At 42.7% G+C, this 17375-nt stretch overlaps 1 protein-coding gene across 5 annotated transcripts in view; it reads left to right on the plus strand.

Moving 5' to 3' along the window:
- ARHGAP26 (Rho GTPase activating protein 26) overlaps positions 1 to 17375 on the plus strand; it is a 1021369-nt gene that overhangs the window by 912200 nt on the left and 91794 nt on the right. For all 5 annotated transcript variants that reach the window (XR_011030516.1, XR_011030517.1, XR_011030518.1 and 2 more), the window contains one exon: positions 4275 to 4378. The gene's annotated coding sequence lies outside the window, so the exon portion shown is untranslated. The remainder of the gene's footprint in view (positions 1 to 4274; positions 4379 to 17375) is intronic.

Below are 17375 nucleotides of genomic sequence, written 5' to 3' on the forward strand. Positions count from 1 at the left end.
AAACACAGCAGCACTAGGGTGGGAGATTGCAATGCTAACTGGCACCTTAGTACAGTGGGTATTTAGAAAGATATATTATTTGCAGACTAAAATGAAGGTACAGACAAAATACACTGCTCAAAAAAATAAAGGGAACACTAAAACAACACAATGTAACTCCAAGTTAATCACACTTCTGTGAAACCAAGCTGTCCACTTACTGTAGGTAGCAACAATAATTGACAATCAATTTCACATGCTGTCGTACAAATGCAGTAGACAGGTGAGAATTATAGGCCATTAGCAAGACATCACCAATAAAAGTAGTTCTGCAGGTGGTGAGCACAGGTCACTTCTCAGTTCCTATGCTTTCTGGCTGATGTTTTGGTCACTATTGAGTACTGGGAGTGCTTTCACTCTAGTGGTGGCATGAGACAGAGTCTACAACCCCCAAAAAGTGGTTCAGGTAGTGCAGCTCAACCAGGATGGCACATCAATGCGAGCTGTGTCAAGAAGTTTTGCTGTATCTTTCAGCATAGTGTGCAGACCATGGAGGCGCTACTGGGAGGCCACAAATATGCATGTGTCTGCTCAAACGGAGAAACAGACTCCATGAGGGTGGTATGAGGGCCCGACGCCCACAGGTGGGGATTATGCTTACAGCCCAACAAAGTACAGGACATTTGGCATTTGCCAGAGAACACCAAGATTGGCAGTTCACCACTGGCACCCTGTGCTCTTCACAGATGAAAGCAGGTTCACACTGAGCAAATGTGACAGACTCTGGAGACTCCGTGGAGGACGTTCTGCTGCTTGCAACATCCTCCAGCATGTCCGGTTTGGCAGTAGGTCAGCAATGGTGTGGGGTGGCATTTCTTTGGTGGCCGCACAGCCCTCCATGTGCTCACTAGAGGTAGCTTGATTGCCATTGGTTACCGAGATGAGATCCTCAGACCCCTTGTGAGATCATATGCTAGTGCGGTTGGACCTGGGTTCCTTCTAATGCAAGACAATGCTAGACCTCATGTGGCTGGAGTGTGGCAGCGATTCCTGCAAGACAAAGCCATTGATGCTTTGGGCTGGCCCGCCCATTCCCCAGCTGTGAATCCAATTGAGCACATCTGGGACATCATGTCTCACCCCATTCACCAACAGACCACAGTTGCACCACAGACTGTCCAGGAGTTGGTGGATGCTTTAGTCCAGGTCTGAGAGAAGATCCCCCAGGAGACCATTTGCAACCTCATCAGGAGCATGCCCAGGCATTGTAGGGAGGTCATACAGGCACGTGGAGGTCACACACACTACTGAGCCTCATTTTGTCTTGTTTCAAAAACAGTACATCAAAGTTGAATCAGCCTGTAGTGTTTTTTTCACTTTAGTTTAGATTGTGACTGCAAATTCAGACCTCCATGGGTTGATAAATTCCAGCACATTCAACTATGTAAAGAACGAAGTATTTAATTAGAATATTTCATTCATTTGGATCTAGGATGTCTTATTGTTGTGTGCCTTTTATTATTTCGAGCAGTGTAATTTTTTTTCCAGTTGTATTTACTCAATGCAAGTTAAAGAGGCTCTGTAACAACATTTTCAGCCTTATTTCTTCTATCCTATAAGTTCCTATACCTTTTCTAATGTGGTCTGGCTTACTGCAGCCTTTTCTAGTTGCACTGTCTCTGTAATATATCTAATCTTCTTTTCTTTGTCAAGACTTGTTGAGCCAGAGAGTAATGCACTGCCTCTGCTGTGATAGGGAGAAGTTATGCATGCCCTCTCCACACCCCCTGCAGGCTTTGTGTGTGTGCTTTGTTTATTAGTCACAGACAGCCTCTCTGCTCTCAATTTCAGCTTGTCTGAGGAGGAAGGGAGCTTCCCATGCTGAGAAACTGAGAAACCCTGACTGGAGTTCACAATGTAATAAAAACTCGTAGTATACTGTGTCACAGAACAGCCGTGAGAAACGCAGGCAAATCGGGAAGATTTGCGCAGTCGATTTTCTGATCGCTTCCCGGTTAGATTTGCGCAGTCAGTGCAGCGATCAGAATGACATTTTTTCTTTTCCTGAAGTATGTTTGCTGACCAGTGAAGACATGTTGGTTTAAATTAACTTGATCAAAAGAAGACAGTTTTCTCCCCACCAACAGAGCTCTCTGTTGGTGGGGTCTGATCGCTTCCCCATGTTTATTTTTTTATAGTAAATATTATTGTTCGTGTTTTTTGAAAAAACAAAAACTGTTTCTTTAAACCCTCTCCCTCCCTCCTTCCCTCCCCACAGCCAGCCAATTACGGCGATCAGCTGTCATAGGCTTCTGCCTATGAGAGCCGATCGCTCTCTTGTCCCCCGGGGGGACAACCGTGTGACGCTGATCGCAGCGCTGCACTGTGTAAATAGACAGCGATCACGCCGTCCAACAGTCTCCCGAGTGGCAATAGCCGCTCGGAGACTGAAGGCAGGGCGGAGCTCCGCCCCCCAAGCAGGAGATGTGCGTGCGATCTCCTGCATTCGCTGGCCCCAGGACTTTATGCCAATCGGCGTTAGGCGGTCCTGGGGCTGCCGCCGCGGCCACGCCCATCGGCGTGACGCGGGCGGCAAGAGGTTAATAAACGACGCCAACGTCATTTATTTGTTCAGCTACTCTGCTATTTAGCCGCACAAACTGAACCCTGGCTTCTGAAGAGTCGCTACTATTGTCGATAGCTAGATAGAATAGCATGTTTAACTGTTTTATTTGCAGGTCTAGAATCAGCCAGTCAGTGGGTTCCTCTGTCACATTAGAACAGAAGTGGTGGCAGTTATACCCTGAAATAGCTTGTGAGTTACGGTAATACAACTTACACACTCCCTTCTAGTCGATCTGCTGCCAAAATCCCAGCGGTTTCTGCGAACTGATTGCGACTATAGATTGGATGGTCTGTGTGCTGAAACCGATTGTGAGGCATTGTGCGGTCCATCCACTAGAGGGCTTGTGATATACTGTAACATATTATATATATATATATATATATATATATATATATATATATATATATATATATAATGTGTGTATGTACGTACGTACATACATACGTACATACATACATACATACACACATATATATATACCGTATGTGTGTGTGTGTGTGTATACAGTATATATATATATATGTGTACATACGTACATACATATATATATATATATATATATATATATATATATATATATATATATATATATATATATATATATATTCTCACACCGTGGATAGCGGTGGAAATGGCAAAGAGGGATCAAGGAGAATCACAGTGACTCGTTTGGTATGTTTTTTATTCTACAAATCGGACAGTACAGATTCTCTTTAACAGCCAAGTGAAAGATATATCAGTTGAAAAAAAAAAACACAGAAAAACAGAATTGAGTTGGCTAAATGTAAACCTCCCTCGTAAAAAGTATTTAAATATTTGTAAACTCCATCAGCTGTAACTAATCATCTGTGTGGGGGAACATCCAAGTGACATCCATAATACTAACTTCAAAAGCTGTGCGACTCTCCACTTTGCAGAACTCAGAATTTGCATTTTAACTGCTCTGACTCCCAATATTCGAAATATGTAACCCTTCTTGGAATGGAGCAAACTAGAGGACTACTGTAGATGCCATATCTGCTAAGTTTGGTGATCTTGGCCAGCTTGGACAGCAATTGTTACTTTTGTTTAGCGTGGTCAGACTTTTTCTGCCAGAATAACACTATAAGCATGGGATTTCTGATATGGGTGCAGTGAAAATTGATTAATGAAAGGAGTGAGAGGTCGCACTGAAATTTTTTATAAATTGAATCCAATTCGTTTGAAAGAAAGATTATTACGGGAATCTATTTAAAATAAAGTCAAAAGAAAGGTTTGGCAAATAAATATTTTATACTTATTAAAATTGCAGTAGACATTTTGCAAACAAACAAAAAAACAAAATTTCAGATGCGAAAAGGGTATGTCATAGTTGGGGTGGAGTTTATTACTATAGGAAATATTACTGATGTAATCAAGAACTGAATTTAAAAGCTCGATGATTTTCTAAACCTGAATTATAATAACAGCTATATTTCAGTAGGGATGGTCAATGAAGTACAAATAATGCTGAATAGGTGTAAGATTATGCACATTTTTTCTATGCAAATGTATACTGCTCGAATATGGACCAATTGAATCCCACTAAGGTGTAATTTGATTGGTCCATTTTCAAGCTGCATAAACTTGCATACATTTGGGTATTCCTGCATCATCTTGCAATTAATCTTTGACCTCCCCTATTTTGTAGGTCTAATGGTATATTATTCAATGATCCAAGAAGCTAAGCTGATGGCCATGCGTTGGAGAAGAATCAAACATACACACACCTATACCCAAAGATGTATTACAAGGGTTTGTTTGTTTTTGCCTTATTCCAGCAGTTCAGAATAGCCAGAATGTGTAGCAGACTGGACTTGAAGGATGCATGTCTTTTTTAAGATAAATGTATATGACTATGTAAGAATAATTGCTATATTCACATGTGTGAAAAGAATTAACCACTTGATGACCCAGCCTTTACCCCCCCCCCCCCCCTTAAGGACCAGCGCTGATTTTGCTGATCTGTGCTGGGTGGGCTCTACAGCCCCCAGCACAGATCAAACACCAGGCAGAGCGACCAGATTGCCCCCTTTTTTACCCACTAGGGGGATGATGTGCTGGGGGGGTCTGACCGCTCCTGCCTGCGTGTGGCTGGCGGGGGGCACCTCAAAGCCCCCTCCACCGCAGGATTCCCCCTCTCCCTCTCCTCCCTCCCTTCCCCGGAGATCCGAGGCTGCACAGGAACGGATCTGTCCTGTGCAGCCTCTAACAGGCTCCTGCCTGTCATGTGACAGCGATCCCCGGCCGCTGATTGGCCGGGGATCGCTGATCTAGTACAACGCTGCTACTGTTAGCAGCGTTGTACAAATGTAAACAAAGCGGATTATTTCCGCTTGTGTTTACTTTTAGCCTGCGAGCCGCGATCGGCGGCCCGCAGGCTATTCACGGAGCCCCCCACCGTGAATTGACAGGAAGCAGCCGCTCGCGCGAGCGGCTGTTTCCTGAATAATTAGCCTGCAGCCGGCGACGCAGATGTGCGTCGCTGGTCCTGCAGCTGCCACTTTGCCGACGCGTGTTATGAGTGCACAGTCGGCAAGTGGTTAAAAAGCATTTGTATTGCCTTTACTTAAAGAGGCACTTAAGTCTAAAAAAACAAAAAAGTTTTACTCACCTGGGGCCTCCGTCAGCCCCCTGCAGCTGATCGGTGCCCTCGCCGTGTCTCTCCGATCCTCCCGTCCCCACCGGCGGCTACTTCCAGGTTTCGCCGTCAGGACCCGACAGGCTGGGAACGCGAGTGATTCTTTGAGTTCCCAGCCACAATATCGCCCCCTATACTGCTATTGCGGCAAGGAAGGCCGTAATAGCAGATTTTTTTTCGGATGTTTTCAACCAAACTAACTGTAACTATGTAATTTTTCAGCTATTAACTATTATTTTTAATTCAAAAAAGCCTATTTATGCTTTCTGGTTAATTGCGATTTAAATTACCTCTGCTGTATTCTGGCAATTTTATGATTTTTGGTTAGTTGGCGTTGAAATTTGGCATGATGTGGGTGCAGTCAGATTATGAACAAGTCAAGTCCAAATGTCTAGTTTGTAAATATTGTGGTAGAGTAATTGCAAGTCTGTAAACATAAATACTAAGAAGTACAGGAAAACCATGAAACAAAGGCTTAAAGAGAACCTGAACTGAAAATAAAAAGTCAAAATAACCATACACAGGTCATACTTACCTCCCGTGTTGGCTACTCCTCAATCTCTTTCTCCTCTCCTACATCCCATTTGTCCCCTGTGATCAATGGAATTCTCCGTCCTCCGTTTTAAAAATGGCCATTACCCCATAACAGCTTCCTGGTCAGCACTCTGACACTGGAAACAATGACATTACATTGCACATTCAGTTGTAACTGACAGCTGCTGATATATAACTGACAGCAACTGGTATATTTCAGTTCTGACAAAATATTGTCAGAACTGGAAGGTATCACTGTAAGAAGAAAATGGTGAGCTTCTGAGAGGAACTGACGGTGAGGTATGTAATATTCATTTGCAGCTACGTTGTGTTTATTTTAAATAATTTTACTTGCTTCAGGTTCCCTTTAAGTAATGTAAGACATATGCAAGAGAGTTGTAATGTGTTACTAAGTGAAATGCATTTTGCAGTATTAAAGAATTAATATTTACAGAATCACTTTTTTTAATATAGCACTAAATATGTACAATTGAGCAATGAATTTCCATGTGCATTACAAACAATAGTATATCTACAGAAAAACCTAAAATAATATTTTAGGCGCTCCAAGCTCTGCACCTTGGCTACCCAGACACTGCTTTATTTAATCTGAGGAAGCGGACTGTGCTCCGTGAAATGCGTTATCTTTTTTGTGTCTGATAGTTAATCAGTTCGGCCTATCTGGATGAACTTACTCGTCCAGATAGGCTCTGCTGCTGCCGCCGCGTGGCGCGTGCAATCGGGCGCGCTCCTGCTGCCCGCCGCTAGCCCCCCGTCAGTGAATGGGAATATAATTCCCATTCACCGATCTAAGTCCGCGGAGAAATACCGACGCTTTCTATTCAGAGAGCGCGGTATTTCTGCCCCCAGGAAACATCACCTTCTTCTTTTTAGTTCCTGGATGCGAGATCGTTCACATCCAGGACTTTTTTGACTGTGGCCATCTTGTGGCCAAATAGTAAACTGCACCCACAGACATTTTTTATTACACAATTAAATTATTTTACATGTAAAATTAGCTGTTTCCCTCCCACACCAAAAACAACCCAAATACATTTTTTATTAAAAAATTAATACAAAAATACAATAAAAAAAACAACAAAAACATAAATAGTTACCCAAGGGTCTGAACGTTTTAAATATGCATGTCAAGAGAGTGTGTTGTTATAATACTTTAAATTATAAGCTTATAAATAGTAATGGACGCAAATTGAAAAAACGCACCTTTACTTCTAAATAAAATATCAGCACCATAAATTGTGATAGGGACATCATTTAAACGGTGTAATAACCGGGACAGATGGGCAAATAAAATACATTAGTTTTAATCACGGTAGCATATATTAATTTCAAACTATAATGGTCAAAAACTGAGAAATAATGAATTTTTTCCATTTCTTTCTTAATCTTCCTGTTAAAATGGATTTAGACAAAAATAATTCTTAGCAAAATGTACTACCCAAAGAAAGCCTAATTAGTGGCGGATATAGATCAATTAATTGTGATAAGTAGCAATAAAGTTATTGGCGAATGTATGGGAGGTGAACGTTACTCGGATGCATGAGGTTTTCGACACTGTGGTGCTGAACCAGTTAAAATGTATTTACTATATTGGCGTGGCCCCTTCTTCTTAGAGGTAAGCTATGTTATATTCCATCCAAGGTTATTTTTTGGGCGCCTTCTCCCTCCCAGTGATATTGTTTACAGCTCCCTAGCTATTAGAGGTTGCTGTCAATTGTTTGTTTTGTGTACCCAAACAATCGTTTTTTTCTGGAGTGCGACCCATACATTTGAAGACAAAGAGCCCGAGTGGGGACGGGATTTCCACACTTGCATTTATGCTGTGGTTGCTGGTCTTGCAACCCACCTTTGTGAGTACCTCATCACTTTATATTTATCCAGAACTTAACATGAATATACTACTACATAAGGGGCTCCTGGTCTCTCTCTGTGTTTTTTCCTGTATCTGTAGGAAGTCTTGGGACTCCTCTGGACTACAAGCTTCCCCACAGTGCTATGGTTCACTTCAAGCTAGATCACACACGGCCTGTTAAAAGTGGACAGTGGAGTGCCCACTCCAATTGTGTTTTGTGTCTAGTCAATCTGGAGATGTGCTTTCACAGGTCACATTTTGTTTTGCAGTTACCGCAACAGATCAGACTGACAAGTGTGAACAGATCATATTAATAAATAGCATAGGGTTTTTTTTTTTTAATATATTTTTATTGGTATTTTGAGGGTAGAGAAGGCATTACAATAACAAAGTGCATACTTGTACAACAAGTTTTTATGTCAATAACTTTCCTTTCTCTCCCTCCTTTCCCTCCCCTCCTTTTCCCCTCCCCCCTTTTCTTCCCTCCCCCTGTGCTCAATGCCAATAGAAAATGTAGAAACGAAGCCCGTCTCCGCCGAATATTTTTCAACATTATCTGAACAGATCTCTTTTTTATAATTCAAGATCATACAGTGCCTCTTCGTCTCGCATTTGCCTTGGTTTTCCCCAAGGTGTCTTTATCCTAGGTGGAGTGTGGTTTATTATCCCCATTAATGTATTGATTTCTTCCTGGGTGAAGGTATCCAATATGTACTTTCTCCATATTTTGAAGAAGGGTTTGGTCCTTTTTTCCAGGGATTGCAATGTGTGAAGTTTTTCCATTAGGAATAAGGCTGCCAGTTCTCGCTTAAAGGGACACTTAAGTCAAAAAAAAAATGAGTTTTACTCAGCTGGTGCTTCCAATAGCCCCCTGCAGCTGTCCGGTGCCCTCGCCGTCTCCCTCCGATCCTCCTGGCCCCGCCGGCAGCCACTTCCTGTTTCGGTGACAGGAGCTGACAGGCTGGGGACGCGAGTGATTCTTCGCGTTCCTGGCCACAATAGCGCCATCTATGCTGCTATAGCATATATCATATACCATATAGCAGCATAGAGGGTGCTAATGTGTCTGGGAACGCGAAGAATCACTCGCGTCCCCAGCCTGTCAGCTCCTGTCACCGAAACAGGAAGTGGCTGCCGATGGGGCCAGGAGGATCGGATGGAGACGGCGAGGGCACCGGACAGCTGCAGGGGGCTATTGGAAGCCCTAGGTGAGTAAAACTCATTTTTTTTGTTTGACTTAAGTGTCCCTTTAAGTAGTGACAGGGTTGGGATGTTTGATGAAATCCAGGTTTGAAATATAGTGCGTTTGGCTGAGGCCAGTATAATATGGAATAGAGCGGATGGCTTTTTCGCTGAGTCTTCATGCTGTTTGTCGTAGTAATGAAATAGGCATAGCTTCACTTCTTTTTCCACTTGTTTGTGACATATATCATTTGCATATTTAATAACCACATCCCAAAAGTGATCTATAGTGTGACATCCCCAAATACAATGGAATAAATCAGCTTGTGGGTGTTTACACTTGGGGCATTGCGGGGTATAATAGCTTGGGGGATTTTTGTATTTAATATTAAATGCGTATTTCGCTCTATGTAGGAGTAGTAAATGTGATGTTCTATGCTGTTCGTTTTTGATCACCGATCTGTACTCACAGAGCCCCTGTATGATGTTTTGCCCAATATTTTCCTCCAGTATATCTTTTTTCCAAGTTTGGAATGCTATATTTGCTATGCTATCTTCCTTGAGCCTAGTAAGGCCTATGTTAATATCGGACAATGATTGTGCCGGTCTCCCAGGAGCTATCAGGTTGTCAAATGCATCTAGCAAAGCCACATGTAACAAGTTTTTAACATGGGATCGCACCAAAGATTGTATCTGTAAATACTGGAGGAAACTATTTCTTGATATTAAGTATTTTATGGTTAGTTCCTGAAATGTTAACCATTTCCCAGTTTTTAGGTCAAAAAGATTTCCCAGCTTGGATATACCCCTATCTTCCCACTCGGAAAGGAATTGTTGTGTGATACTGTCTGGGAAAAGTGGGTTCCCCCATATCGGCATGTATTTGGAAACATACATTGGTAAATGTAATAATTTGCGGACATTTTTCCATGTTATCACTGTATCTCTTATGATTGCATTTTGACGGAGTCGTGTTGGAAGGTCTTTAAATTTGGAGTGCAGGAGGCCAGGGAGGGCCCAGGGTTTTGCTACCTCACTTTCTAGTGCATAGTTTGAATATTTATCCATGTTTTTTAGCCAATCGTGGACGTGTCTCATTAGGGAGGCTAGGTTATAATTACGTATGTTTGGTAAGTTAAGTCCACCAAGATCTTTGGGGGTTTGTAATTTTTTTAACGAAATTCTGGGCTTTCTCCCTTTCCATATAAATTTAGAAAATGCTGCTTCAAGTTGTTTTATGTCTTTGTGTCTAATGAGGAGTGGGAGTGTCTGCATTGGGTATAGTAATCGTCCCATTGTGGTCATTTTGATTAATGCGGCGCGCCCTGCAATACCTATAGGAAGGGTATGCCACTTTGTTAGTTGTTCTTTTATTTTACAGAAAAGAGGGGTATAGTTTAAAGTATATAATCTAGTGGGGTCTTTGGGGATATTAATACCCAGATATTTTATTTGTGAGGTTACTATTTTTATTCCCAAAGTTGAGTGTTCTAGTTTATTTGCTTGTTTTGACAGGAACATCAGCTCACTTTTTTCTTTCTTTATTTTTAGCCCTGATAGCTGTGAAAATTCGTTGAGAATCTGGAATACTCTAGGCATTTGCTCTATGGGGTTTTGAAGGAATACCAGTATATCGTCCGCAAATAGGGCCTGTTGTGTTTCAATTTCCCCAATTCTGATTCCCTGGATGTGCCTTCTGAGTATGGCTGCTAGCGGCTCTAACGCTAGATTGAATAACAGTGGTGATAAGGGGCATCCCTGGCGTACTCCTTTCATTATGGGAAAAGATTCAGAGATGAATCCGGGGGTCGAAATTTTTGCTTGCGGGTTTGAATATATTGTTCGGATAGCATCTAAAAATGAGCCCTGGAACCCCATTGTTTTCATAACTCCTAACATCCAGTCCCACTCCACATTGTCAAATGCTTTTTCCGCGTCTAGCGAAAGCACTGCAGCAGATTTATAGGATATCGGGTATGCTCTAATATATTCTAATATTGTTATTACTTTCCGGATGTTAGTCACGCCCATTCTTCCTCTAATAAAACCTACTTGATTTCTATGGATAACAGATGGCATAATCATAGATAGTCTACTGGCTAAAATTTTGGAGAGGATCTTTGCATCTTGGTCTATAAGAGATATAGGGCGGTATGCGCCCGGGTCTTGTAGGTCCTTACCCGTTTTGGGCAGGAGTTTAATGTACGACATCTTACCTGTATTAAGGTAGGTCTGATCTGTTATCATTTTGTTAAAAAGCTTGGTTAGGTGTTCTGCTATTTCTACTTGTAATAGTTTGTAAAATTCGCTTGTTAACCCGTCAGGGCCTGGGGCCTTTTGATTTTTTAACCCTTTAATGGTCTCCCTGACCTCCTGCACCTTCACTTCTTCATTTAAAAAATTAATTTGATCTTCTGTGAGTTTGCTAATTGGGAGGGTTGGCAATGTTTCTTCTAGCCTTGTGGGGTCTTTCCTTGTAGCTGAATATAAGTTTGCAAAATACTTCTTGAAAAGGTTGTTAACTATTTTAGGGTGCGAGTGTAGTGTCCCTGTTGTATCTTTCAGTTGAGTGGGCATCTGTTGTGACTGTCTATGTCGAGCTATGTTTGCAAGTAACTTTCCCGCTTTTTCACCATATTTGTGAAATGTCAAATTTGTGTATGGCTTTTGCGTTTCTATCTGCAATTTGAACCATAGGTCCCCTTTGAACTTTGTTTGTTGCCATTTATCCCTATTTTCAGAGGTTGGTGTTTGTTTAAATGTTCTATAGGCTTCTCTTATTTTACTCACTTCTGCTGTGTATTGTTCATGTGCTCTTCTTTTTTGGGCTGCTGTATATGAGATAATTTTCCCTCTCAACACCGCTTTTGCTGTCTCCCAATGCAGGATTGGGGAGCTTTCGTGTTCTTTGTTGTCCATTGTATACTCTGCCCATCACATTTTAAGTTTATTTTCAAAGTCCTCATTTTGATAATATTTACTTAAGAAGCGCCATAGAATATCTGTGCCCCGTGGGTACGTGTCTTTTATTTCTAGCAGGACTGGCGAATGATCTGATATTATCATATCTTCGATACTCACTCTATTTAATCGGGTTAATAGGGAGCTATCAATCAATATCATGTCTATTCTGGAAAAACTCTTATGCTTGGGTGAGTAGTATGAATATTCATGCTCCTGGGGGTATCTGTACCTCCATGAGTCTATCAGATTGCATGCTTCCATAAAAGGTTGCAAAAATTTGTCTCTGTCGCAGACTTTTTTTTGGATGACTTCTGTCTTCCCACATATTAGGCACCGTATTCATGTCGCCTCCCACTATTAGACTAGGGCATTTATCTGCTAAAAGTTTATTTTGCAGATTGGTAATGAATTCGTCATGCTTATCATTTGGCCCATACACGTTATATATTGTCATGGTTTCTCCTGACAGTTGAAGCCGCACCATTGCCCACCTCCCTTCAGTATCGTGGCTTTCAGACAGTAGTTGATATGTCAGCTTATTGCTAATTAAAATTAGTACTCCCGCCTTTTTGTCAATTGCCGGGGACCCATGAACGGCTCCTACCCAATATTTTTTCATGAATTTAAATTGGTCTGCTCGCAGATGGGTCTCCTGTAGAAGGCAAACATCTGGTTTAAATTTTCCTAGGTGCCGGATAATTTTGGATCTTTTCTCAGGGGTCTGTAGACCTTTAATATTCCAAGAGATTATTTTCATATTATGTTATCCAAGCATTTATTTGAGCATTTTTGGTACGGCTTCTCCTGTCTGATATGACGTCTTTAAACACTTGGCATTGAGCACTGTAACCCCTATATCCCCAGTTCCCCTTCCCCCCTTGTTGAATTCCCCCCTGCTTGTCCCCTGAAACTAGTAACATCATTGACTTCACTTTTTTCCCGCAAATTTTACCACCTCCAGTACTTCTCCGCAGATCCTTATAACACCCAGGATCCCCCCTTTTTATGCAAAGCATTGAACAAACCTCTCTATAGTATCTATTGATTGTTCTTGCGTGAAGGCATGCAGTAGTCACCTTATGAAACATATAAAACATATAACATCTGGAGCTCTAAGAACATTAAGGTTACCCTTTTTCTACACTGAGTATCAGATCTGATCTGAATGGTTTGTTATGGTGCATAATTATACCTTTTCTGATTACTATTAACTCTTGCAGTTCAAGTGTCAGAATTTGGGTGCGCTGGGCTCGCTGGCGTTTCTTGTTGTGTGCGATCATATCGCTTCAAGAAAGAGCGTGCTGTTTCTGGTGTTTCACAGTTATGTTGTTTGCCTGCATTATCCGTTATCTTCAAGATGCCTGGGTAGATTAAAGCAAATTTCAGACCTTTGGCCAGTAGCGAGGTGCAGATGGGGGCAAAAGCCTTGCGTTTTTGTGATACCTCCGCCGAGAAATCATTGAACAACCTCACTGTGCTACCTTGTATGACAAGGTCGTTGTCTCGTGCTCTGTATGCTGCCATTAGTGTCACTTTGTCTGTGTAATCTAAGTAGCGCGCCATTACCATGCGGGGTGAGGGCCTTTTGTTTTTAGGCTTAAGTGGGCCCACTCTATGCGCTCTCTCTACCTTCAATGGTGTTTGCAGGCCTAGTAAAGCTGGTATCTCCTCTGCGCATATTTTCTGGAGCTGGTCTGGGGGGATCTCTTCAGGTATTCCCACCAGTCTCAGGTTATTTCTGTGTGACCTATTTTCTAGGTCTTCGATGCGTGCATACGCAGTAGCGTTGTCATGTTGGAGCTGCTCAATAGTCACATTTGCTTTACTCAGATCATCCTCACATATCCCCAGTCTCTGCTCTGCTTCCGTGATACGTTTGGATTGCATGGTGTTATCTTTTTTTAGGGACTTAAGTGAGTTAGCAATGGTCTTTTCTATTGTGGCTTGTATTTCTGGCGCCAAGGCTCTCCCCACCTCCGCTGCTAGTTCTTTATAGTCTATACGCATGGCATACCTTTTGTGAGATTGGCTGCTGCGTTCTGTGTCCCCGGAGTCAGTGTCCGATAGTTCTCTGCGTTCCTCTTCTCTATTCTGTGCGCGCTTGGCTTTCTGTGCAGATTTTTGTCCCGCCATCTTGGGTGTCTCCGCGTCTGCCTCACGCTGGTCTGGCTGTTGTGCAATGGTGGAGCGCGTGAGATACCTCTCCATGCGGCGCTCGATGTGCCTCCACGCTATGCTGCTGTGCCTGAGGGGTTTGCTGGCGAAATTGCTGGCTGTTTAGGGGATCTTTCGGTGTTAGATCAGCCGGAGCTCTTCTCCCCTGCTGCTTCCATGCGGGCGCCGGAACCGGAAGTCCAATAGCATAGGGTTGACTGCCCGTTATTGCGATCAGGCAAAATGGGCTTTTCAGTGTTAGAAATATTGAAGACTGGAATGGAAAATGGATAAAGACTCATATTTATCCTAATCTTCATGTTAACTGATGAACAAAACCATTAAAAATGGAACTGAAAGACCAAAGCCCAGTAGTGACTATCAGCATTCTTGTGTTGGCAGTCTGGAAGTAATATGCGGGCCAATCAATGGGAAAAATCTCTATTTTCACAGCTGTAGGCAAGATGTTAATGGTAATACAGAGCGCTGATATTTAACCGTATGCTGCTGCTCTCCGCTGGTATGTCATGCATGCCCATGGAAAACATTAACATAGGATAAACAGTCAGCAGCTGTCACAGGCTTGGAGGAATCCATCAATGAGGGTAAAGATTATATGGCAAACCATGTGTAAGGTTAGCTAAGGCAACACTATTTATTAGCAATGCTATCATGTTTACTAGTGTAAAGCAGACTGTGATCCGTCACTATTTGTTACATTGACATAGTAAGTTGGTCTCAGCATTTATTTTGGGAAAGGAAGCTCTGTTGTGATACCTTTCAGATGGGATGTCAATAAAACTGTATCCTCAGTCTAGAAATAATTGTTGCCAACTGTTTTTTTTATATACTATAAAGTAATCTGCCAGCCATTTATCTACTCGTTCCCTTTCCTCATCTACTAGCCTTTTATTTACCCTCAGCTCCTTTACCAGCACCTCATCTACCCTCCATTTCTGGGCTAGTCATTTGTTTACACTCCAGTTATCTGCCAGCCTCTTATCTATCATCCTGTCCTCTGCCAGCCATTTGTCTTCTCTTCACCCCAGTATAGGTAGTATGCCCTCCACTTATCCAAGAGCCACTAAACTACTCTGCACTGCACTCCTGCCAGCCACTTCTATACTTTCCTTCGCCACCAACTATTCCCCATTATTAACATTTTTATATTCCTCACTCCTCTGCCAGCTAGTTTTATGCTCTTCACTCCTTTACCAGCCTTTTATCTACTTTTGTCACCCCAGCCATTCACCTACCTATGGTTCAGTCACCTCAAGTCACCTTTATACCCTCTGCTTCACTCTCAATCATTCACTCTACCTCCCGCATGTCTCACAGTCATTTAGCTACACTTCACTCCTCTGCCAGCCACATCTACTTTCCCCTTCTCTGCCAGCCATTTATTTACCTTCCACTTATTTGACAATCACTTGCCTACCCTCCACTTCTGTAACAGCCATGTAATATACTCCGGAATCCTCTGCCAGCTAGGCATCTACTGCGCTCCCCTCTGCCGGCCATTTTTCCATATACCATTCATCTTCCAGCCACTTATTCATTCTCCACATCTCTGCTAGCTTTTTATCTACCTTTCAGTCTCCTCCCACATTCCTAGACACTTACGCTGCCATTTTCCACCTATTCCTTGTCCAGCCATTTTTCATCCCTGTCAGCCACTTGTCTAACCCCCCCCCCCCCCAAGTTTTGTATTTATGTTCCACTGCTGTCAGCTAGGTATCCCCTTCTGATCATCCTTTAAACATTTATCTGTTTTCCACTCTGCTGCCGGTTACTTGTTTGCCTTCCAGTCCTCTGCTAGCCACTTGTCTGCTAAGCTTTTATGCAACTTTCACGCCTCTGCTATATTATTATCTTTTCTTCACTCATCTGCCAGGCACTTACCTACCCTCTGCCATCCATTCATCTACACACCAGTCCTCTGCCAGCCACTTATATATCTTCTACTCCTCCAGCGGCCAATAGCCTATCTTCCCTTCCTCTGCAAGCCACGTATGTATCCTTCATTGCTCTGCTGGCCACTTCTTTATCTTCTATTCCTCTGCCAGCCCCACATCTAGCGTCAACTCTTCTGGATGACACTTAATTCCCCTTCAGTTTTCAGCCATTTATATACCATCCACAGATGCTAGACTAACTTGTGAGGATGAACTCCCACCCCCCCCCCCCCCTCCCGATTTGGAATGATCGCACATCACCCACAAATTTTCACTCACAGTATAGGTATTTAAAAAACAGAAGATGAACTCCAGCACTCACCATCAACTTCTTCTTTATTTAGCCACAGAGTACAAGGTGCCTCCTGTCTACAGCTGTTTAGCATGTTACACACGCCTCCTCAGGACAGTATAGGTAGGTTGGTGGCCAGGTATATTATAGTCGCTCCAAGTATAGGTAGTATAGTTGCCCCCAGTATAGGTAGTATAGTTGCCCCAGGATACTGTACTACTTACTTAATCCTGTGTCTCCCACTGGAGCAAAAGGTCTCAACAAATGCGTGCCACCGGTTTCTGTCCTGGGTGATTTTTTCTATCTCAGTCCAGGATACTGTAGGTAGCTAGTATAATTGCTTCCAGTATAGATAGCTAGCATAGTTGCCCCAGTATAGGTAGTTAGTATAGTTGCCCCAATATATGGAGCTAGTATAGTTGCCTCTAGTAAAGCTTAGCCAGATAGGTGGCCAGCCTGCTTCCACCTCCCTCCCCACGGCTGTCACTCGTGTTACCTTCTGAGCTGGCGTCTGCTTCCTCTATGCTAGTTCCTGTCCGGCCCCCTCTACTCCGTCACAGGCTTCAGTCACAGCAGCGCGACCTGTGTCAGAGGGAGCAGGGTGATGCTTCAGTGTCCATGCTGCCTGATGAACCTGTGTCACTTGGCGTCATGGGCCGTGTGTGTGTGTGTGTGTGTGTGTGTGTGTGTGTGTGTGTGTGTGTGTGTGTGTGTGTGTGTGTGTGTGTGTGTGTGTGTGTGTGTGTGTGTGTGTGTGTGTGTGTGTGTGTGTGTGTGTGTGTGTGTGTGTGTGTGTGTGTGTGTGTGTGTGTGTGTGTGTGTGTGTGTGTGTGTGTGTGTGTGTGTGTGTGTGTGTGTGTGTGTGTGTGTGTGTGTGTGTGTGTGTGTGTGTGTGTGTGTGTTTTCTTTCCCAAGGCAAACTAGAATTTCATTGGGCAGTATTCTTCTAAAAATATTGTTTTATTTGCATTTAATTGGCAGAAAAAGAAAAACAAAAAATGCATTGTTTTCACCAATTAAACTACAAAGATGAGAAGCATATCCAAATCTATTTTCATGTTAAGCCCTTTCTGGAGATCACACCAGTGGTATCATTAATCCACAAGCTGTATTAAACATAATTGTTACAATTAGCTAGACAACCCCCCTCCCCCCCA

Source organism: Hyperolius riggenbachi, chromosome 3 (genome assembly GCF_040937935.1).
Source record: "Hyperolius riggenbachi isolate aHypRig1 chromosome 3, aHypRig1.pri, whole genome shotgun sequence".
NCBI lineage: Eukaryota > Metazoa > Chordata > Amphibia > Anura > Hyperoliidae > Hyperolius > Hyperolius riggenbachi.